The sequence below is a fragment of the Eumetopias jubatus genome, unplaced genomic scaffold, assembly GCF_037043125.1.
Source record: "Eumetopias jubatus isolate StellerSeaLion01/CBP00866 unplaced genomic scaffold, mEumJub1_p1.0 scaffold_9, whole genome shotgun sequence".
NCBI classification, from domain to species: domain Eukaryota; kingdom Metazoa; phylum Chordata; class Mammalia; order Carnivora; family Otariidae; genus Eumetopias; species Eumetopias jubatus.
This window is the reverse complement of record NW_028274815.1, coordinates 117,335,297-117,357,733: the sequence shown is the minus strand read 5'-3', so window position 1 is coordinate 117,357,733 and position 22,437 is coordinate 117,335,297. Positions and strand designations below refer to the sequence as shown.

The following is a 22,437-nucleotide window of genomic DNA, read 5'->3' as shown; positions in this document are numbered from 1 at the left end:
CTCTTCCCTTAACTACAACTCCACCTTATTCCAGCTCCCACTTCACCAGGATGCATGCAGGATGGAGGCTAAAGCTGGTGCAGGCGGACGACTGAGCTGACCATAGGGACCTTACCCCTTTCTCTCAGTCCTTCGGCTCCCTCTCCACCCATGACCTCCAGGCCTGCCTGTGTGTTTGACTAAAGGGCAGGGATTGCTGAACCTGCTGGGTGAGTCCAGTTGAGTCAGAGGCAAATGGGGTGAGTGGGCAGGTGGGCAGGAGGGCAGACGGGCAGAGGGAGAGCCAGTGGCCCTGGGGCAATGGCTCTGACTGCATGTGTGCGGCGACTGACAGGGCTGCCAGGCACCCATGACCGACAAGTGAGGCTCAGGTTTCGGGGTGAGGCTTTGTAGGGGTGCTCTAAGGATTTTGGAACTGGGGGGCTCCCATTTCTCCATGCCCTAGGCCCCCAATCCAGTGCCTAGGCATCTCTCCAGCCTGTCTCCTTCCTCCCCACAGCCCAGTTCTCTGCCTCTTTTCCTTTCTACCTTTCTTTAAGGGTGAACCCTGGGAGACTGGACCCTGGGCTGGACGTCTGTGGTGTGTGTGTGTGTGTGTGTGTTTGTGTGTGTGTGTGTGATTTTTTTGTGGGGAGGGACTGATAAATGACTATTTCAATTCTGAGCAGCCTTCACCCAAAAAATGAGAATTCACTGTGGTCAAGAGGCAGATATCGGTGAGGTGAGTGGGATTGGGTCCTGGATGTGGAGAAGCTGATCTGTGCCACATCCAAGTCCCTCTTTATGAGTTGGGGGGCTTATTCCTGGGTTTTGGGAGCTGTATTCTCAGGAAGTGGGGTCAGTCTCAGGCTTGAGAAGCCAGACCCAGTCAGAATCAAGAGTGAGGGGGGATTAGTTCTTGGCTGGTAGTTTACCCTCAGATCAGCCCTAGGGTGGAGTCAACCCTGTGTTGGGGAAGGGGGAGTTGGTTCCAGGTTTGGGACATTAGTCATAGAATTAGCTCCTAGTTTGGAGGGTTGGATCCTGTTTCAGGGTTAAGATAGGCTCTGGACTGGCGGTCAGGGTCAGCGCAGTGTTGTGTATCACAAGATTCCTCCTATCCCCAGCAGTTCTGTTGGCCACACTATGGGGCTCCGCTGGTCAGGGAGTGCCTGTCTGTGCAGGTGGTTAACTGCAGCTGTGTGTTCAGCCCCAGGTGAGTAGGCTTGGGGGAGCCAAGGATGCAGGTAGGGCTGGACGTGGCATGGGGCCATCCTCCTGGGTCATTCTTCTGCTCCCTGCCACACCCGCAGGTCCCTCAGGACACTGGTGATCTCCCTGCAGCAGCTACAGAGTATTGGGCATGTGGTGCTACGGGAGGCCCTAGTGGTTGAGAATCTGCGAGTGACCCCGGTGAGTCCCACCAGTCCTCAGCCTGCCATCCCCAAGCCTGAGAGTCCCTCTGAGGTCCAGACAGGAGTGATAACAAGGCCACCCAGCCAGGACTCCTTTCACTGTGGCCCCTACATGGGCTAGCCCCTACATGGGCTAAGGGCCAGGCTCCGCTCTGAGGACCAGGGGTGTGGCAATGGGGGAAGAGAAGTTCTGTTCTGCTCCCTGGCCCGGGACCAGACTAAGTTCTTTTGGAAGGCAAAGATGAACATGGCTGGATTTTCCTGGTGTTTCATGGAGGGTCATATAACCTGGTAGGAATGGACCTGGGTTCCAATCTCAGATCCACCATTTCCCAGCTGAGAACGTGGACAAGTTATTTAGCTTCACTAAGCTGTTTCCTCATTTACATTATGTGGAGTCATAGGAAATGTTGAATTTTTCAATCAGTCTGTTGTTTGTTGAGCTCTGATTGTAAGCTGTGCCAGGCAATGAGGATTGAGTGGTGAGCACAGCCAGATAAGTATTGCCCTCTTAGAATTCTATATCTAAAGAGAGAGGCAAACATTAAACAAATATTCCACGAATAAATGCAAAATTGTCAGTGATGGGTGTTACAAAAGAGCTGGTAGGGGGTTGGGAAAGTGTGTAACAGAGGGATGTAACCTACCTGGGGGTCAGCTAGGGTCTTTCCCTGACCCTAGGGGGGGTCTACTACTTCCTTTCCCTGAGGAAGTAGTGGTTGAACTTTGAATGGAAGGATGATAAGAGTTAACTAACTTCCAGTGCTCTGAGAGAGTATAACTGGGGTGCAGGGCAGGAGCAAACCCCATATGAGACAGGGCTGGAAAGGTTGGCAGGGACCAGACCATGCAGAACAGTGAAGCCACAGTCATGAATTTCCAAGAGCAATAAGAGAATTCTGGAGTTGTGTTTGGCCCCTTCAAGAGGTAACTAGCACATGCTAAGTTCTTAATAAGTTGTCAATATTATTAATGACCAGAGAGGAACCACAAACTCATCACAGATGCAGGCCAGGAAAAGGCATTGTCTTTGGACTTCTTTTAGCTCCAGGCAGTTTGAGGGGCGCTGGGGCGCACTGTGTGTTTGGTTTCAGATACAGGTGGAGTCTTGACCTGAAGTCTCAGCCCCCAGAGGGTGCAACTGGAGCCAGGGCAGAGGAGGATTTTGGAGCATCCATCCGGGACAGGTACCCTCCCCAACCTCCTGCCATCTAGGCAGGCCAGATTGTCCCAGCCCAGGCAGGTCGTGGGAGGGAGAGTGGGACCTGGATCTGCTGGATGTGGTGACCCTCGGGCCTGTGCCGCCCAGGCTGCAGCTCTGTAGTCACGCACAGCCCCTCACTCCTTTCATTTATCCTTCTTCCAGCTCAGAACTGATCATCCCCAATGTGGGCTTCCAGGAGCTGGAGTAAGTACATGGGGATGATCTCGGATCACCAAGTCAGTCTTGGGATTAGGAGTCAGTGGCACAGGGTCAGTCCCAGGGTCTGGGATCAGTATTCAATCAATTCTAGGGTGAGAAGTCAGTCCTAGAATCAGGAGTCAATTCTGGAATTAGGGGTCCCAGGTTAGGGGTCAGTCCTGCAAATAGTGGGTGGGGTCAGTCCAATGGTCAGAAGTCAGTCCTAGGGTCAGGGAAGTCAAGGGGTGCCCAGAGATGGGTGACAGGTTCCAGACATGTCCCTTGAAGGCCTTTCCTATCAGGCCGGGGAGGCCCAGCTGGAGCGGTGGGCAGTGGCATTGGGCCACAGGCTAGCTCGAGGCCTAGCTCAGCAGGATGATGAAGACAAGGAGCTGGAGCTGGAGCTGGAGGACGAGACTGATGTGGCGCTTTCTGGTGTCGTGTTCAGCCACCTCAAGAGGTAACTTGTACCCACTGCTCACCTGCTCCCACACCCACCAGTGTGTCAACCTCACACGCTTATACATGTAGGCCTGTGCTCATCCACACTCACAATCACACGATCCCAAGGTGTGGGTGAGGAGTGGATATCCTGGGGCCAAGGGTCACTTTCTCCTAGACATACACCCTGCTCCATTCACGCACACAGTTACACTGGCACACGTGGGGCTTCTGGAGCCCACTTAGGGGATGAAGTCTTGATAAGGGTAAGGAATTTTGTCTCTTTTGTTCACTGCAGTGTCCCAGGGCCTAGAATAGGGTTGGCACATAGTAGGTTTTCAACAAATCTCTGTTGAATGAATGAATGGTCTCAGGGCTCCAGGAATGAGTCAAATTCTGGGTATATGGTTGAGATGGATGCCAGACAGACTGAAAGCACTCAGAATCCAGTTCAGAGGGAGAGGAGGTCTTATCCGTAGCACTGAGCAAGAGTGTGTAGGTGGTCCGGGAGAGGAAGTGAAGTGAGAGCTGACCTTGTCCTTCCAGGCAGCTGAGCTCGGGGCCTGGACCGAGGGGATCCTTTCCAGGTGTCCAGAGCTCACAATTTCCAGGTACCGCTCTCCCTCTGGGCCCCAACTCTTGGGGAATACCACCTGCTCTCCACACACTTGGGTTTCCCCCCTACTTTGGCAGGGGATGGCTTCCTTTTCTCTTGCTCCTGCCCCCTTCAGGTGGGGGTCACAGTGCTCAAGGCCCAGAAGCTGGTAGAAATCAACATTAACCCCTATGTGGCAGTGCGTGTCGGGGAGCAGCGCCGAGTGACCGCCACGCAGCGCGGGACTAACTGCTCCTTCTACAACGAGGTGCGTGCGACTAAGGAAGAGTGGGGCCTGAGAGAACCGGTGGGACCCAGGATTTACCCTGTCTGCGGAGGGGGCGTGGCCTAGGTGGAACGGAGCAAGTGCCTGAGGTTAAGAGGGGCCCCATGAGGGAAAGGGTGCCAAGGGGCGCCAGGACGGGGAGGGGGCGTTCTCTTTGCAAGAGGCAGGGGCCAGCTGGCGTGAACCCTTCACATATACTTTCTCTCACCTCTCGTTACCCCACTTCAACCTAGTACTTGTTCGAATTTCATGAGACCCGGCTTCACCTCCAAGACTTGCTGCTGCTGGAGATCACGGTGAGGCGGGTAGGAATAAGAGGTATCCTCCAGAGAAAGGGGGATGCCGAAGTTCCAGAACTAACCCCACCTTCCCCCAGGCTTTCCATTCGCAGACCCTCCCCTTCATGGCCTCCCGGATAGGAACCTTCAGGATGGACTTGGGCATTATCTTCGACCAGCCAGGTACCGAACCCTCCCCTCCTTTAGACTCATCTGTACCGACAGGGGAAATTGACCCTCTGGGCCCTGATCCCTAGATACTAACTTCGGGGACAGAAGCCTCTTCCTAAGGCTCACCTCCAGGCATTCCCGCTCCTCCCTACCGAGTCGGACATGAACCCGGGTCAGCGCAGCCCCACGACTGCCCCGTGCAGCCCGCGGGTCTCCCCTGACCCGTGGCTCGCCCCTCCGCCCCCAGATGGCCACTTATACCAGAAATGGGCTCCGCTGCACGATCCCCGGGACACCCGTGCCGGGACCAAAGGCTTCGTCAAGGTCACTTTGTCCGTGCGGGCGCGCGGGGACCTGTCCCCTCCGCTACCAACCCCGGGCCCCGGGCACAGCCCGGACATCGACAAGGGAGCTGGGGTGAGGGCGAGTGGGGAGGAGGAGGGGGTAAGGAGGACCGGGCGTGGCCTCAGGGAGGCGGAGAGGGAGAGGGGCCGAGACGGCGGCACCCCCCCCAACCCGGCCTCAGCGCGGGGCTCCCCTAGGAACCTGCTCCTGCAGCGCCGGGTGCCGGCCCGGAGGACGTGGGCGCGGCTGCGCGTGCGCGTGTTCCGCGCCGAGGGGCTGCCGGCGCTGCGCGCGGGGCTGCTGGGGAGTCTGGCCCGCGCCTTGCAGGACCGGCGCGTCCTCATGGACCCCTACGTGAGCGTGTCTTTCCTGGGGCAGCAGGTAAGTCCCTCCCGTCCCCACTCGGCCGAGGCTCGGGCCCTGGTGCCGCGCTGACCCCTCTCCGCCGGCCTTCGGCGCGGCCCTCAGGGCGAGAGGTCGGTGCGCGGCGAGGCGGCTGCGCCCGAGTGGAACGAGCAGCTGAGTTTCGTGGAGCTCTTCCCGCCGCTGACGCGCGGCCTCCGTCTGCAGCTGAGGGACGACGCACCCCTGGTCGATGTGGCCGTCGCCACGCACGTGCTGGACCTGAAGCAGATCTCACACCCGGGCTGGCGCGGGTGAGCGCATTTAGCCAGCGTCTGCTGCGTCCGCCTCGCCCGGCCTGCCCTGGGTCCCGCGCCCGACGGCAAACGCCACCCCGGAGGTCCCGCTCCGCTTAGAGAGTTCGGGCCACCCCTAGTAACCTGTGCTCCAAGCCGGCCCCTCCCGTTGGAGCCTCACCTGTTGCCCCCAGACTAGAAACCCCGCTCTCGGGTTGCCTCTGGTGACAAAATCCTTAGTACAGCCGCTTCTCCAGTCACCACGCCAGTGTGCTCTCCCTACAGAAGTACACGTACAGGAAACAATCCCAGTCACATACCTCATCGGTTTCCCCAGACCCTCAGGGGATCACCCGCGGCTCCGCCCCAATCGTGACTCCACCCCCACGGCTCTGGCTCCGGCCCCAGAGCCACAGCTCCTTTGTCCCTAGCGCCTTTGGGAGCTGGACTGGTTTAGAAGTGGCTTTCGGGTCTTGGTCCGTAGCTGTCGGTCCGCAGCTGTTCGCAGACTTTACCCTCGGAGCCGCCAAGGCCCAATCCGACTCCCCGCCCCCTTGGATTTGCAGGAGATAAGGGTGTGCCGCATAGACTGACCTTGTGCCCATCTGCCCCATGCTCCCCTCCAAAACGCTGTTCTTGTCTCCCACCTCGGGGTTTAACCCCACCTTCGGCGCGGCATTGGTGGCTCTCTATGGATCTCCCCCCAGCGGGGGGCTCCTGGATGGTCTTCAAAGTCTCAATGAAGGACTTGACCAAGGCATTTGGCTTCGTGGCAGCCTGCTGGTGGCTGTGTCCATGGAAGTGTCCGAAGGGAGAGCTGAACCTGAGCCTCCCCAGGCCCCACAGGGACCCAGATTATCCCGGCTCATGAAAAAGAAGAAAGCCATGCGGGGCCAGACCCCAATGGGGTCCCACAGCACCTGGTTGCCAGCTCCAGTGGAGATGGTCCTGAGATTCCTAGTGCCATCAAGGTGGAGGTGGAGGAGTTGCTGCCTCTGCCAGAGGTGGGGGCTGGGGTTTAGCAAAGCCACAGGGTTACTCTCAGCTCTGGGGTGTGTAACTGGCTCCCAGGCATTTGACACAGAAAGTGGAGTCTGAATTTTGGGGTCTGGATAAAGAATGCAGTGTGTGTATACATGCGCCCTTGTGAATATACATATGTGGGGAGGGGGCTGACCAGTCAGAAGATACTTGTAGTGACCTATCTAGGCCTTGGTTGCCATGTCTTTCAGTGGGCATTGTGGCCAAGCAAAGTCCGGGTTGCAACCTGGGTAGGTGGGGGCTGACTGCAGACTGACCCTCCTTCCTCAGAATGCCCTGGTGCCCTTGCAAGATTTCCTGCTCCTCGGTGTGCTTTTCGAGGCCACCATGATTGACCCTGCCTTGGCCTCCTAGCCCATCAGCTTCAAGATCTCCATTGGTGTGTGGCCTAGCTGGACCCCTGAGGGTCACAGGTTTGAGGGTGGTGACTCTTGTTCTGGACTGAGGCCCCTGGAAGGGACAGTTGACCCTCAGTAAGGGGTAGGTTCTGAATTTTATTGAAGTAGAAGAGGTGTGAAGTAGGGGTCAGCCCCTCAGCCTGGTGCCCCCTGACCGTTGCTGCTCTGGCAAGCCGCACAGGCCACCGGCGGGAGGAGCAACTGGGCCGAGGGTCCAGAGCCGGGGAGGCAGCGGAGGGCATGGAAGCACAGCCTCTGCTGGAGACGGTCGTGGGAGTCGGGCCAGTGGAGGAGGAGGAGCTAGGGACCCCTGCCCAGCGGCCTGAGCCCATGGACAGCAACGGGTAAGTGTTCCTGGTGGCTGGAAGGAGGGCGTTGGGAGGTCCCCAGCGGCCCACTACTGCCCCTTGCCCCCTCTGCTCTCCTCTGCCCCGCACAGGCCGTACTTCTGCTTGCCCCTGCGTCACCGCAAGCCATGCGTGAGAATGTGGAGCCGCTGGGAAGATCACACGTGGCGCCTGCAGAGCACTAACTGCGTATGGAAAGTGGCCGAGAGGCTGGTGAGGGCGAGGCGGGCGCCCATAGGGAGAGGCCAGCACGTAGGGGTGTCGGGAAGACGGTGGCCTTTGAAGGGAGCTCCGGGGCAAGGCTAATAGGTAGAGCATGAGGGAGCCAGCACCTCGCAGGTGCAAGGCTAGACAGCCAAGGAGCACAGCACTGGGCAAACTGAGAAGGCCAGAAATTGTGGGAAGACAGGGCTTCAGGGCTGCTACATCCAGGAAGGGGCCAGGCGAAGGACGTGGGTAGAGCTACTGGGGGTCCAGCCCCCCAGACGTGGAGCCAGCAGAGAGCTAGAAAAAAGGAACCATGAACCAGGTGAGGCTAAAGAAGCAAAGGGCCCAGAGGTGCGGCCGTGAGTGGGCCGGGCTCTGGTGGGCGGGTGTGTGTGTGTTCTAAAAGAGGTTGGACTCCTGACTCTGACCCTGGGGCCCTGTTGCACAGGACCAGGGGCTGCCGAGGTTGAGATTCTGCAGCGCAGGCCCGGGCCTGGCGCCTACACATGGCTGAAACAGGCGCTGGAAGAGCTGTTGGCGGGGAGCAGGTGATCTGGGGGCTTCCGCCTCACTGCGGCGGGTCACCCTGCCAAATTCCAGGGTCAGGGAGGCTCTCCGCGGCTGTTTGGAGCCAAGGGCGGCTGGAAGCTGCGTTTGCTCAGCACTTTTACAGAAGAATGAGAAGGAGATGATTATCTGTATCAAGGGAACTTGATGGAAATTATTGGGGGTTAGGCCCTTCTGCTCCAGTAGGCTCCCTTTCTCCCTCTTCTAGAGACTTAAGCTCCCTAACCCGCCCTCCCCTCAGATCTCCCCTGCTTCTTTTCTCCACACTTGTTCCAGCTCCTGACTTCCCCTCCTTCTTCATGGAGAAAATAGGAGCCTCGGCTTCCTCCACCCAGTCTACCGCCTTGCCAGCTCTGCATCCATCTGCTCACTCCCCCTCCTGCTACAGCAGAGGAAGGGTCCCTGCTCCCATAGCCATGGCTGTGATCTTGATTTCATCTCTTACCTACTGGAGGAATTAGCTCTGCAGTTGTCCACTTTCTCTCCTGCAGCATCAACTGGTCCCTAGTTACCAGGTCATTACTGTAACCACATATACTTGTTCTGGTGACTTCCATCTTTGACCTTCACTGCCCTGGATTCTATAACCTGCTCCAGGTACTTGAGTGTTTTTCTGATCCTCTTCTCAAAAGATTTATTAATCCATTTAATAAATGTTTATGGCACTTACCATGCCAGACACTGTTTTAGGTATAGGAATAACAGTGAAAAAGCATTCTTGCCAACAAAAAAATCCTAAAATTTATATTTTGGTGGGGGATAGGGTGGGAGTTGGATGGAAACAGATAAGAAACATGTAAACAGCAAGGAAGACATAAGAATTATGATAAGGATAGTGTTAGGGAGAAAACAAAGCTAGGAAATATTAGAGAGAGGTGTTGCAATTTTAGAAAGGATGGCGAGGAGAGGCCGTTGTGAAGTTGACATGAAGAAACCGAAGGAGCAAGCTGTATCTGTAAGGGTGTTCCAGGCAGAAGGGACAGCGTGAGCAAAGGCACTGTGGTGAAACATGCCTGGTGTGTTTGAGGAGAAGGAAGGAAACCAGTGTGAATGCAGCAGAGTGGAGCAGAGTAGATGAGGCTGCAGGGTGTGGGGTGGGGGGAAGGAAGATGATGGTGGGGAGAGGCATGTGGAAGCCTCATTGGCCATTCTAATGACCTTGGCTTCTTCTCTGAGTTAGATCAGGAGCCACTGACGGTTTTGAAAAGAGAAGGGATATGCTCTAACTTACCCTTAAAAAGGGTTGGTGGCAGAGGGGTGATATAAGAGATGAAGCAAAGAGATTACTAAAGAGGGCATTGTAATAATCCAGGTGACCAATAATGATGAATCTAGGGTGGTTGCAGTGGACATAAAGTGACATGAATGGATTCAAGAGCAATTTGAACTTTGGAGGTGACACCTCAGGACTTGTGAATGGAAAGTATAGGGGATGAGGAAAATGTGCAAAGAGTCACGAATGACTCTCAAGATCTTGGCTTGCACAACTATATAGATGGTGCTATTTACTGAGTGATGGAAAACAAGAGGGAGAAAGTCTGATGGGAACAAAGGGAATATCAGAAGCTCATTTTGGGGTATGTTAACTTTGAGATGTCTATTAGACTCAGAAGCAGAAATGTCTGCTAGGCAGCTAGCTGTATGAGTTGAGTTCTGGGGAAACTTTTAGGCTAGAAATGAAAAATAGCAAGCTGTCAACACATAGATGGAACTGGATAAGATTACCTAGGGAGCAGAGAAAAAAGAAATCTGAGGAACTGGAGAGCTCTGGCATGCAGAGGTAGGGTGAAAGTTGGACTCAGTCAAGGGCCTGGTTGTAGGTGGGTTGTAGGTGGACACTTTTCTGCCCTCAGTGTCAGTGGATGCAGTTGACTCCACCCTCCTCTTGGAAGACTCTGCTGTTGGCTTCCATGCCCCTGGTTTTCCTTCCGCTTCCCTTGCCATTCCTTCTCTTTTGCTGGCTCCCTCTCTCTTCTTGTACTTGTACATATTGCAAATGTTTGTGCGATTATGTCCCAGGGCTTCACTGTATCTTTTCTCTGTCTACATTCTCTACATCTCCCAAAGAGTAACCACCCTTAATCCAATTTAATTCCTTGCTTGATTTTCTATACGGTGCGATTACACTGTTTCTATTTCACTTTACTAAAATTATTTTTTTACTGAAATTATTCTTTGGCAAGGAAATTTCAATGAAAGATTTGTCCATATCATATTTCACTATTTATAGCTTTGGCCAGTGTGGTTTTCTTTTGTGGCTATTATTTCCATCGGATCCAGTTTCCGTGAATCCAATCTTATGGATCTAAATCTTATCAAGAAGATTTGACTCAAGATTTATTTTGTTGATTATTTCTACCAATGGAAGTCTTGGGAGGAGAGAGCATTAGTAAGCTAAAAGTGTAAGCTCTGGGAGCAGTGTTAGGTGAAAAATCCTTGGAGTTATTTATTTTATATATTTTGGAAAATTTCCATAATAAAAACTTAAGAAATCATCATGGGTCATAAAGGGCCCAAAATATTATGTCTCAAAAATCATTTGGGGTGCCTGGGTGGCTCAGTCCATTAAGTGTCTGCCTTTGGCTCAGGTCATGATCCCAGGGTCCTGGGATCGAGCCCCATATCGGGTTCCCTGCTCCACAGGGAGTCAGTTTCTCCCTCTCCCTCTGCCCCTCCCCTCTACTTGTGCTCTCTCCCTCTCAAATAAATAAATAAAATCTTTACAAAAATCATTTTACTTTACCCAGCAAATATTTTTTCAGCATCGATTAGGTGCCAGGGCCTGAGGGTACAGTGGTAATCAGAATGAAGTCCCTGCCCTAGGGACCTTCTATTACCTTTTATTTGGAGAGACAAATAAAGCAGACTATGAGGATAGAGAAAGTGGCTGGGGCTGTTTACGTGGGATGATCAGGAACAGTCTGAGAGGAGGTAACATTTGAAGAGAGGCTTGAATGGAGACGGGAAGTGAGCCATGCAAAGATCCAGGGGCCAAACATTCTAGCAGAGGGAGCAGCTAATACAAAGGCCTGGAGGTGGTGATGGGCTGGGTGTATTCCTGGAGGAGCAGAACAGCCCGTGTAACGGGTGGGCTGTGCATGAGGGGAGAGTAATATTTGATGAGGACAGGGAGATCAAGGGAGACTGATTATGTAGGGCCTTTTGAAGAATTCTGTTGTTTACTCTGAGGTGAGAAAACCTCTGGAGAGGAGTGAAATAGTCTGGAAAAGTGTTGACAAGATCACTCTGGATGCTGTACTGAGACTATTCAGGGGGAGTGGGGGAAGAGTAGACAGCAGACATGGTAAGAGCAGCTAGGAGGCTGTTGCAGTAGTCCTAGGTGGGAAATGATGGTGGCTTGGACTCGGGCGGTGCTAGGAAAGGAGACAAGTGGTCAGATGCTGAACATATTTTGAAGGTAGAGCCTAAATAATATGCCAATGGATCCATGTGGAATGTGAGTGAAAGAGCAGTGAAGGGTTTCTCTAAAGTTTTGAAGTAAAGCAGGGTTTTTTGGGGGGTGGAGGGTAATTGGAAATCGTGCACTTGGTTTGAGCTACCTCTGGTCAATTTGGGGACTGTCAGGCACAGCCCATCTGAGCCTTTAGTGTGCGTTGGAATCCGCCAGGGAATCAGCATGCAGGTTCTAGCAGCAGGTTCTGGGGTGGGGCTGGTGCTGTGTTTCTAATTAGGTGGTACTAATGCTGTTGGTCCTGGGCCAGCCTTGAGTAGCCAGACAGTAGATAGTTATATACTAGTGCATTCTGGGGCTCTAAGGGGAGGCTGGCCTCTGAATTTGGGAGTGGTCCACATACAGAAGCCATGGTTGGCTTAGGAACGTGAGAGAGAGGGGCTGTGAGGAAGTCTGTGGGTGGGAGGCCTGCTCTGAGGGAGGTGGCCCCCAAGGGTCAGCGTTCCCTCCTTTGACTCCCACCTGCCATGCCTGCCCCTGCTCGCGGCAGACAGTTCTGTCACAGTGCTGAGCGCAGGACAATGACCCGGCCCAACGCTCTGGATTGCTGCTGAGGGAAACTGCTGGTGTATAGCCTGGTACGGTCTGGGGAAGGGGGACCAGGGGCACCTAGCTGGGGCCCTCCACTCATGTTTTCTTCCTGCCCTTCCAGAACCTGTTGGCAAAGCAAGGACTGTGGCTTCTACGGGGTCTGAGACAGGGCAATGTGCAAGAGAAGGTGGCACTGGCCAAAAAGCTCTTGGCAAAACTGTGCTTCCTGGCCCAGGAGGTAACACCGGGCCACCATTTCCCTACCCTGAATACCCTGGTGGTGATGATTGCCCAACAGTGATTGATGCACAGTTACTACTGAGCTGTACACTTAAAAATGGTTGCAGTGGTAAATTTTATGCTACCCGTATTTTATCACACACCCACACAAAGAAGTCAGGTTGGACTTTGAGGTTGCCTGTGGGGCATCCAGGGGAGAGATGTCTAGGAGGCAGATGGCCACATGGATCTGGGGTTTATGGGTCTGTATCAGGGCTATGTTGGGTATTTTGTCCATCTGTCCAGTGGAAGCTGTGGGAGCAGGTGGTCTCAGCTCTATCCGTGACCCCATTCTCTGCCCGCAGCCCCAGCCACCCCTCCCAGATGTGCTGGTCTGGATGCTCAGTGGGCGGCGCCATGTGGCCTGAGCCCGGATCCCTGCCCAGGATGTGCTGTTCTCTGTGGTCGAGGAGGAACGGGGCCGGGACTGTGGGAAGATCTAGAGTCTACTGCTCACAGTGAGGGGGTGTGGGTTGCTGGAGACTGGAGTGGGGTGAGGGGCACAGGGTAGAGACCTGTGGTTCCCAACAAGGAGTCCTCAAAGTCTTTTTTTAATGAAAAAAACTATTTTTATTTAAAAATTTTTTCAATTAAAAGAAATTTTTTTAAAGTTAAAAAGTGTTTTATTTTAATTTTTAAAAGTATACCTTTTCAGTTATCCCAAAAGCCAAAAGAGGTTGTGCCTTTACCTAGGTCCCCTTTGATGTGAGATAAACACCAAGTTTTGAGAGCTCTGGGCCAACACTGGCCCTTTGGCTGCCTGGGCTCTGACAGACGGGCAGGTAGTAAAGATGGGAGAGTGACTAGTCAGTTCCTTATAAGTACAGCTGGTTTGGGGCAAAATGCTTCTAAGTGAGGTGTCCCCGGAATAGATGCCAACAGGGGTCCCGAGTGTTGAGGAGCTGTGGTTGTTGGGGTAGGGGACAGGGAATCTAAATGTGTTGGGACGGAGGGGACTGAGGAGGTAAGTGTGGGGTGTGGGAGTGCACAGTTTGGGGGTGTGGGGTTTGGTATAGGAAGTAAGTGTTGGGGCAGGAAGACTAGGGAATGGGAGTGTTCAGGGTCATGGGGTACTGGATGGAGGGCAGGAAGTGGGATGAAAGGGTAGGGTACAGGGAGTACTCTTTGGATTTGGCATCGGGGAATGATCTATCGATACAAAGAGTGTGGGCATGCCCTAGGGGAGCAGGGGCTGGTCTAGCTGGGGTAATAAGAGGCAGACGCTATCATGCCACCTCCCTACAATAGGCACCTGGGACAGCTCCTGGTGAGGTCTGTGCCAGGCTGGAGCTCTTTCTGTGGCTGGGGCCGGGTAAGCAAGCCAAGGCCTGCACCTCAGAGCTCCCCTGGGACCTGCTGCCCGAGCCCTCCGAGGGGCTGCCACACCACCTGTGCTGGGATGGCGAGTATAGGGCCCAGCTCAATATTTGCCCGAGGTGTGAGGCTAGAAGCCCAGCTGGGGGCAGGGGTAGGGGCCTTGGGGTCAGGGACTCCAGTGGTCCACTGAGCAAACATCTTTGTCTTTTCCCCACCCCAGACTTCAGCTACTTCCAGCCCCGAGCTCACTTGTACCAGGCCCGAGGGGTGTTGGCAGCAGATGACAGTGGGCTTTCAGACCCCTTTGCTCGAGTCCTCATCTCTACCCAGTGCCAGACCACACAGGTGAGGCCTGAACTGGGGTGTGGGTTGGGGGGGCTCCAGGAGAAATTGTGGGGTAAAGGCTGAGCATTTCCTCAGGCCCTAAGTCTGTCTTCCTGCCCTGGATTTTCAGGACAGGATACTGGTTTGGACTGCCCTGATTTAGGGGGTCGTATAAAACTGGAGGGCCTTCAGGGCGAGGAATTGTTTTCCGGGGTTGACTGTAGGACTAGCCCCAAGGGCGGCAGATTACAGTTAGGGGGACCAGGCTGGGAGGGCAGGCTCTAACCCCAGTCTGAAGGGCACTCTCATCTTTATCACACTCTCCCTCCTTTTGTGATAAACAGCTGCTTAAAGTACTACTTTAGGGCAAGAATGCTCACCTGGGATGTATGTTGGGAGATTCTTTGGATGCCTGCCTTTGACTCCCTCTCGGCATGGCCCCCAAGGTCCTGGAGCAGACGCTGAGCCCCCTGTGGGTTGAGCTCTTGGTGTTTGATCAGTTGATCATAGACGGAGGAGGGAGCATCTGCAGGAGGAGCCTCCATTAGTGGTCGTCAATGTCTTTGACCACAATAAGTTTGTGAGTGTGGCCTGGGCCCTACCTGTGTTTCCACCCCTGAGCGCCCCCACTCCTCATCTTTTTTTTTTTTTTAAAGATTTTATTTATTTATTTGAGAGAGAGAGAGAATGAGAGATAGAAAGCATGAGAGGGAAGAGGGTCAGAGGGAGAAGCAGACTCCCTGCTGAGCAGGGAGCCTGATGCGGGACTCGATCCCGGGACTCCAGGATCATGACCTGAGCCGAAGGCAGTCGCTTAACCAACTGAGCCACCCAGGCGCCCCCCCACTCCTCATCTTGATGCCCCCCTCCCCTTGCTCCTGAGTGTCTTCTACTTTTGTCTTCACGGCCCTGCTCTCCACAGGTGCCCCTCTGTGTTCCTGGGCAGGGCACTGGCTGCCCCAAGGGAAAAGCTGATGGAGGACCCTTACCAACGCCCTGGGCTGCAGTTCTTCCCCCTAAGGAAGGGGCCCAGGGCAGCCGGAGAGCTCATTGCCACCTTTGAACTCATTGAACTGGACTACAACGGCCAGCTCGAGGTCAGGGTACCCTGGCTTAGCCGGCACAGGCTGTGGACTCCTCTTGTTATTCTTTCAAGTGGTCCAGCTCCAGAGATTATGGAACATATCCTGGGGTTACTCCTCCAAGTACTTTGCCCCCAGAGAATGCAAGCTGCAGATCTGTCCTGGGGTCACCTCACTGGACCCCCTGACTTCAGGGAACATTAGAAGCAGACACACTGTAGGTTCACTTTGCCAGACTTCCAGCCCTAGAGACCCGAGACTGCAGGTGGATCCTCGTGCCTCAGACGCCCACCCTCCCTTCCTGTACCTGGCTGTTTCCTGGGATGCTCCCTTCCTGCCCATCCAGCCTTGCCCAGTTCCTCTGGCTTGAGATTTCACTGGCAGCTCTCAATGTCCCCTCCCTAAGCCCAGATCTCCCTCCTTTGGCCTCCTTCCTCCGTGATCTCTGATCTCTTGCCCCTTGCAGCCCTCAGTGCCCAGTGATGTAGAGCCCCAGGACCTGACACAACTGGTTGAGCACCTCTCCGGACGCCTGTCCCTGCGACCTGATGTGCGTCCAGCGCTCAGGGAGTTCTGTGTTGAGGTATTGCCGGGCACACTCACATCTCCCCCACCCCCACCACACGCACATCTGGGTGCCCTCTGTCAGATGCAGGCCACTGAATTTCTCACTTCCTGACCCCAGGTGCTGTTCTGGGGTCTGAGAGGCCTTGGCCGTGTGCATCTGTTCGAGGTGGAGCAGGCCCAGATTGTGCTGGAGGTGGCTGGGCGACGTGTGGAGTCAGAGGTCCTGGCCAATTACCATGAGAACCCCAATTTCACTGAACTCGTCAGGCTGAGTGTCACATCTGACAGTGGTGAGGATGTGGGCTGGGAGCAGGAAATGCTGGACTAAGAAGTGAAAGGGCAGTGGGATGGTGAATTCCCAGCCAGTTATCTTAGATTAATCAAGGGATCAACAAACTTTCTGTAAAAAGCCAGATAGTAAATATTTTAGGCCATATAGTCTCAGTTGCAATTACTTACCTCTGACTTAGTAGCATGAAAACAGACATAGACAGCAAGTAAATGAATAAGTATGACTGTGTTCCAATAAAACTTTATTTACAAAAACAGGCAGTGGGCCAGATTTGGCTTGCAGGCTATAGTTTGCTAATCTCTGGATTAATCCATGAACTGGTGGTGCTCTCTTGGCTCTGTTGAATGAGTGGGTTAGGTAAGTGTCATGAAGTATAGGTCAAAAGGAATCTATCTAGTCTCTGAGACACCAGGGGCTAAGAAGAAAGATGCATCCTTTGTGTATTTTGTAATTCTTGTAGTATGGACTTTGGACTCAAATTCTGAGAATGCCACTTAGGAGCTTGTCAGATCACTTGTCTTAGTTGAGCTTTAGTGTTTGTTTGTTTAAAGGAGTAACAGGTACAAAAGAAAAAAAGATTGAAGATGATACACCAAATGCCTCCTTAGAGGAGTGCTATGAGGAGCCAGTGAGGGAAAGGATCTTGGTGAAAGGGTTTGTAAACTGAAGAGTGATGTGCCTGGGTGACAAAGTGTAGTGGTTCCAGACTGCAAGGGGGTAAAACCCCACAAGAACAAACAAAGAACAAAAACAACAAAAACCTTAACAGTTTCTTGACTCTGTTTCACATGTAGGAGTTTTCAGTTTGAAAACTTGATTGTGCTTGTAAGAGGGTGAAGCTGAAAGCAGTTTGCTCACTGAACTTCTAGGGAGTGTTTCCTTTCATTTCCCATCTCATTATGCAAAGTGAGGAATATCCCTCTCTCCATTGTGCACTTGAAAAGAATGCCTGAGCATTCTTCCCATGTTGGGTAGAATGCTCTATGGATGTCAGGTCAAGCTGGGTTGATAACATTATGTAAGCCTTAAAGAAAGCCTTCCTGGGGATTTTCTGACTAGTTCCATCCATTGTTGAGAATATGCTATTGAAATCTCCAACTATTATTGTTAAATTGTTTTCCCTCCCTTTAATTTTGTTGCAGTTTACTTCTTATATTTTGAGGTTCTGTCGTTAGGTGCATATATGCTTACAATTGTTATAGCTTCCTATGAATTGGTGTTTATCATTATAAAATGTCCCTTTTTGCCTCTAGTAAATTTTGTGTCTTAAAGTCTATTTTGCCTGATAGTATAGCCACTCCAGCTCGCTATGGTTACTGTTTGCATATCTTTCGCATGTATCTTTCTTCATTCTTTTCCTTTCAACCTATATTATGTGTCTTTCTAAAGAGTGTCTCTTAGACATTAGGTAGTTGCATCTTTTTTTTTAAAGATTTATTTATTTGAGAGAGAGAAAGCGTCGCAGGCGGAGGGAGAGAGAGAATCTCAAGCAGACTCAGCACTGAGCATGGAGTCTGATGTTGGGCTTGATCCCAAGACCCTGAGATCATGACCTGAGCCAAAATGAAATCAAGAGTCAGACACTTAACTGGCTGAGCTACCCAGGTGTTCCAGTAGTTGCATCTTTTCTTTTTAATAAAGATTTTATTTATTTATTTGACAGAGAGACAGCGAGAGAGGGAATACAAGCAGGGGGAGTGGGAGAGGGAGAGGTGGGCCTCCCGCTGAGCAGGGAGCCCAATGTAGGGCTCGATCCCAGGACTGTGGGATCATGACTGAAGGTGAAGGCAGACACTTAACGACTGAGCCACCCAGGTGCCCCCATTATAGACTTTCAAGTTGGGAGGGGGTTAGGGATAGCATAAATCTCGAAGGAATTTGGAAGCAAGGTTTCCAGGATTTGAAGGTCTAGTTGTTGTTAGGAAAAGGGCATTTATTACTGTTTAATAACAACCTCAGTCATGGGGCGCCTGGGTGGCTCAGTTGGTTAAGCATCTGCCTTCAGCTCAGGTCATGGTCCCAGGGTCCTGGGATCCAGCCCCACGTCAGGCTCTCTGCTCAGCGGGAAGCCTGCTTCTCCCTCTCCCACTCCCCCTGCTTTTGTTCCCTCTCGCTGTCTCTCTCTGTCAAAAAAAAAAAAAAAATCTCAAAAAACCCCCAAAAAACTTCAGTCATGAGATCCTTCAGGTGTCGATCAGTGGGGTGTATGCTTGGAGGATGATGGCTAAGATATATCTTGGGAGGTAGAGATAAAGGAAGTTTCCCAAGGGATTTTTATATGTTAAAGAAGATTTACAGGATCCTGGAGGTCAGGCTAATGTCAGGCTAGGGTTGCCTTTTGCCTCTCGCAAAGGATTAGCAACCAGGCAGTTAGTTGAGTGTGGAGGAAGGTCACTCTGCCTGTCTTAAGTACTTGTTAATGGGCTGCAAAGGAAACTTCATTTTTTTCTACATTTCTTTAGCCTTTGTTTTCACATCAAAGTCACATTTGATGTTATTATTGACATGGTTGGATTTACATCTGCCATTTTGCTGTTTGTTTTCTATGTGTCTCATATATATTTTTGTTCCTCCTTTACCACCTTCTTTTGTATTAAATAGATATTTATTATTGTACTGCTTTAATTCCTTTGTTGATTTTCACTTAGTAGTTACTCTAGGGATTGCAGTATACAGACTGATTTTTCACAGTCTACTTCAGATTAATACTAATTTCATTCCAGTAAAACTTTTCTCCATCATAGCACCATTCTTACCTTCTTCCTCCTTTGTGAGATAATTGTCACACATATATAAAATAAACCTAACAATACAGTATTTTAATTATTGTCCCTCCCCCTTAGGATCCACTGATAGATATAGAATTCCTGTATTAAAGGACATACACAGGACGCCTGGGTGGATCACTTGGTTAAGTGACTGCCTTCGGCTCAGGTCATGATCCTGGAGTCTCAGCATCGAGTCCCACATCGGGCTCCCTGCTCAGTGGGGAGTCTGCTTCTCCCTCTGACCTCCCCGCCTCGTGCTCTCTCTCTCTCAAATAAATAATAATAAAAAATCTTAAAAAAAATAAAGGACATACACATTTTTATGGCTCTAAATCTATATTAGCAAACTAAACATTGGTCCTTTATATAATAGCAACCACCACCACCACATGTTTCTGATAGCGCTTTGTAGGCTCCAAAGTAGTTTTATATCTATTATGTCATTTGATATTTACAACAGTCTTTGGAGTCCAGGATTGTGTCCCTTGTTTGCCAGGAAAACAGGCTCCGTCATTACCAGATATGACACGATGAGGCTGTGGCAGAGCTGAGCTGAGAAGGCAGATTTAGCTCCATTGTTTTCTGTCCCACCCTGCTGCTGCCTCTCCTCCTCTCCAGGCCTTCAGAGACCCAGTTCCTCTCTCCCCACCCCAGGACTTGCCCGAGCAGCCTTACCTGCAGCGCCCCCTCAGCATCCTGGTGATTGAGCGCCGGGTCTTTGGCTGCACTGTGCTTGTCAGTTCCCATATTGTCTCCCACATGCTGCGATTCACACTCCGGGGTCATGAGGACCCCCCGAGGAGGAAGGAGAACAGGAGGAGACAGGGGACCTAGTGCTCAAGGGACCACAAGGTAAGGGGCCACCAGACAGAATCCCCTCTGGTTCCTGGTTGAGATGGCTCCAGGGAGTCTGACTTCTACTCACATGACCTCCTCCTGGTATCATTTCCCCTCTCCCAGGACAGAAGTCCCTAGATCCTTTCTTGGCTGAAGTGGGGATGCCCAGACAGCTTCTGAAGGTGATGGGATATGGGAGATGGGTGGAGAAGGGGCTGGCGGGGCTTGGGGTGGTGCTGGGTTAGGGGCACTGAGTTCTCTCTCTCTTAGGCTTCTCTGAAGAAGCTTCCCCTGGGGAGCCTCCTGAACCAAGGCCCTGAGCTGGAGGAGGACATCCCAGATCCTGAAGAGCTTGACTGGTGGCCTCACTGCAGGAGCTCCAGGGGCAGGTGGGGGCAGGGGCGGGTCCCGGGCTGCAGCTGGAGGTTGAGGAGGATAAATGGCAAGAAGAAGGATCTCATGAAATGTGGCGTGAGATGCTCCACAGCTTTTCAGAGCTCTTCATTAGATACCTCTTCTCATCTTCATAAAAGTTCTAGAAGCTGAGAATTACTAATTCTATTATCTACAGCTGTGCTCCCAGAAATATGTGAGCCACATATGTCATTTTAACTTCTTAGGTAGACAAATTTTTTAAAAAAGTAAAAGGAAAGAGGTAAAATTGATCTTAATATATTTTGTTTAACCTAACATATCTAAAATACCATTTCAACAAGGAACCATTATACAAAATTAATAATGAGATATTTGACATTCTTATTTTATACTAAGTCTTTAAAATCTGGTGTGTATTTTGCACTCAGTTCAAGTGCTCATTAGACACACGTACCTGGGGGTTACTGTCTGGGGCAGCGCAGGACTAGACAAACTTAAGCTTTGAAAATGCAAGTGGTTCACACAGCTGGACCTTGAACTGAAGTTTCCCAACTCCCTGTCCTAGAAAAGGGATAGATAAAGGAGGTGAGGGAAAGGGAAGAATCTCTGACTTGCCCTTTGATTTCAGACCAACTTTGAGGAGGATGAAATGGATGATCCCAGGCAGTCAGGTAGGAGATTTGGCTTTCTTGCTCCTGCTCTGTCTGTCTCCCTCCTTCCTCTGACACCAGTATTTTTAATTGTGGCATTTCTGCTATTCCCAGATGGGGTCAACCTCATTTCTGTGGATGGGGAGGCCCAAGACCCAAGACCAGGGTCAGGATGAGGCTGAAGTCAAAGGCTCCATACCCCAGAAGAAGGCAATCGCCACCCTGAAGGTGAGTGGGTGTCTGGGAGAGAGAATTGTGCTAGGATTCTGGCCATCGGCTAGGGTCACTGAGGCCCTTGCCTTTCAGATCTACAATGGTACCCTGGAGGAAGAGTTTAACCACTTTGAAGACTGGTTGAATGTGTTTCCCCTGTACTGAGGGCAAGGGGGCCAGGATGGAGTTGGAGAAGAAGAAGCGTCTGGACATCTTGTAGGCAAGTTCAAGGTATGTTTGGGGGAAAGAAGAGAGGCAAGGAGTACAGGTGGGGATGTAGGAGGAAGACTCTCTTCCCAGGGATTTTTCTGTCTCCCCCAAATCCAGGGATCCTTCCTTATTTACCCTGAATCAGAGGCAGTGTCATTCTCTGAGCCCCAGATCTCCCGGGGAGTCCCACAGAACCTGCCCATCAAGGTCCTGGTCAGAGTATATGTGGTAAAGGTGAGCATCCATCGCCCCAGCCCACCTCTGACTCCAGCAAAGGTAATATACATAAAAGCTACAGACTGAAGGATTTGGAAGGAACCTCAGAGTCTACCTCCTTCATTTTTCAGGTGGGGAATCTTAGGCACAAGTGAAGAGACTCCCCAGGGTTACAGAGCTTGCTCATGACACAACCCGGATTTAGAGCTTAGGTCTTCTGACTCCTTTTTCATAGTTCTAGACCCTTAGTTCGTAGCTTGGTGAGTATAACTCCAAGAAGAGTGCAGCTCTGAATCTCAAGTTTCACAATTGCGTGTCATTCAGTACCTTCACACAGGTCCTTGCCTTGCTATGGTTTGCATACAGCACTCAGCAGGGCCCTGAAGTTTCCTGAAAGGCATCTCAGGGAATTGAGAGGAATGAGTGGGTTGCTCTGTTCCCTTCGATCCCAGCCCCAGAATAGATACTGTGCTTTTATCTGGTTTAAATATAAGGATTCTGAGTAAGACAGAAATTAAAGAAATGTTCTGTGGCATATCCTAGTGCATAATTTGATGGTAGGAGTCATTTGATCTTCTGCTTCTAGCAGTATCACAGACTAGATGGTCTGAAATAACTTCCCGATGTAATATATCTAGAACTGCTGGATAAACAATCTTAAATGAATGCTAAGCTTATAAGAACGGGCAATGGAATGGAAAAATAAGAATTCCCAATGGGTATAGGATGAAGAGGCAGCAGGAATCCCAGTTCCTGAAGTGCAGGCTGTCTTGAGAGGTTTGTCCACACCTGGACCCCGAGCCTTGGGTCCTAATAATCTATTGAAGATGGGAGCCACAACCAAGACCCTTGCGTGAAGCAGCGCCCAGGAAGGGCTCTGGTCTTAGTGAAAGGTGGGCCAGAGGAAGTCTACCCACTGGGAAGGGAACCTTTTAGGGAAATGGTCTGTTTCAGCTTCTGCTCCAACTGGGGGAAATAGAAAACAATGTCTTCCCCAAGAAATGTATTATCTTATAGTTCCGAAGGGCAGAAATCCAAAATAGGTTCTACTGGACTATATAGAGTTGTTGGCAGGGCTGCATTCCTTCTAGAGACTCTTGGGGAGAATCATTCACTTGCCTTTTCGAGTTCCTGGGGGCTGTCTCTGTATCTTGGCTCATGGCCTCTTCTTCCATCTTCAGAGCCAACAGGGTA

At 51.6% G+C, this 22,437-nt stretch overlaps 1 pseudogene; it reads left to right on the top strand.

Annotated features, from left to right (window-relative positions):
* Positions 1-300: 300 nt before the first annotated feature.
* Positions 301-22,437, top strand: part of LOC114220744 (fer-1-like protein 4) — a 31,053-nt pseudogene continuing 8,916 nt past the window's right edge.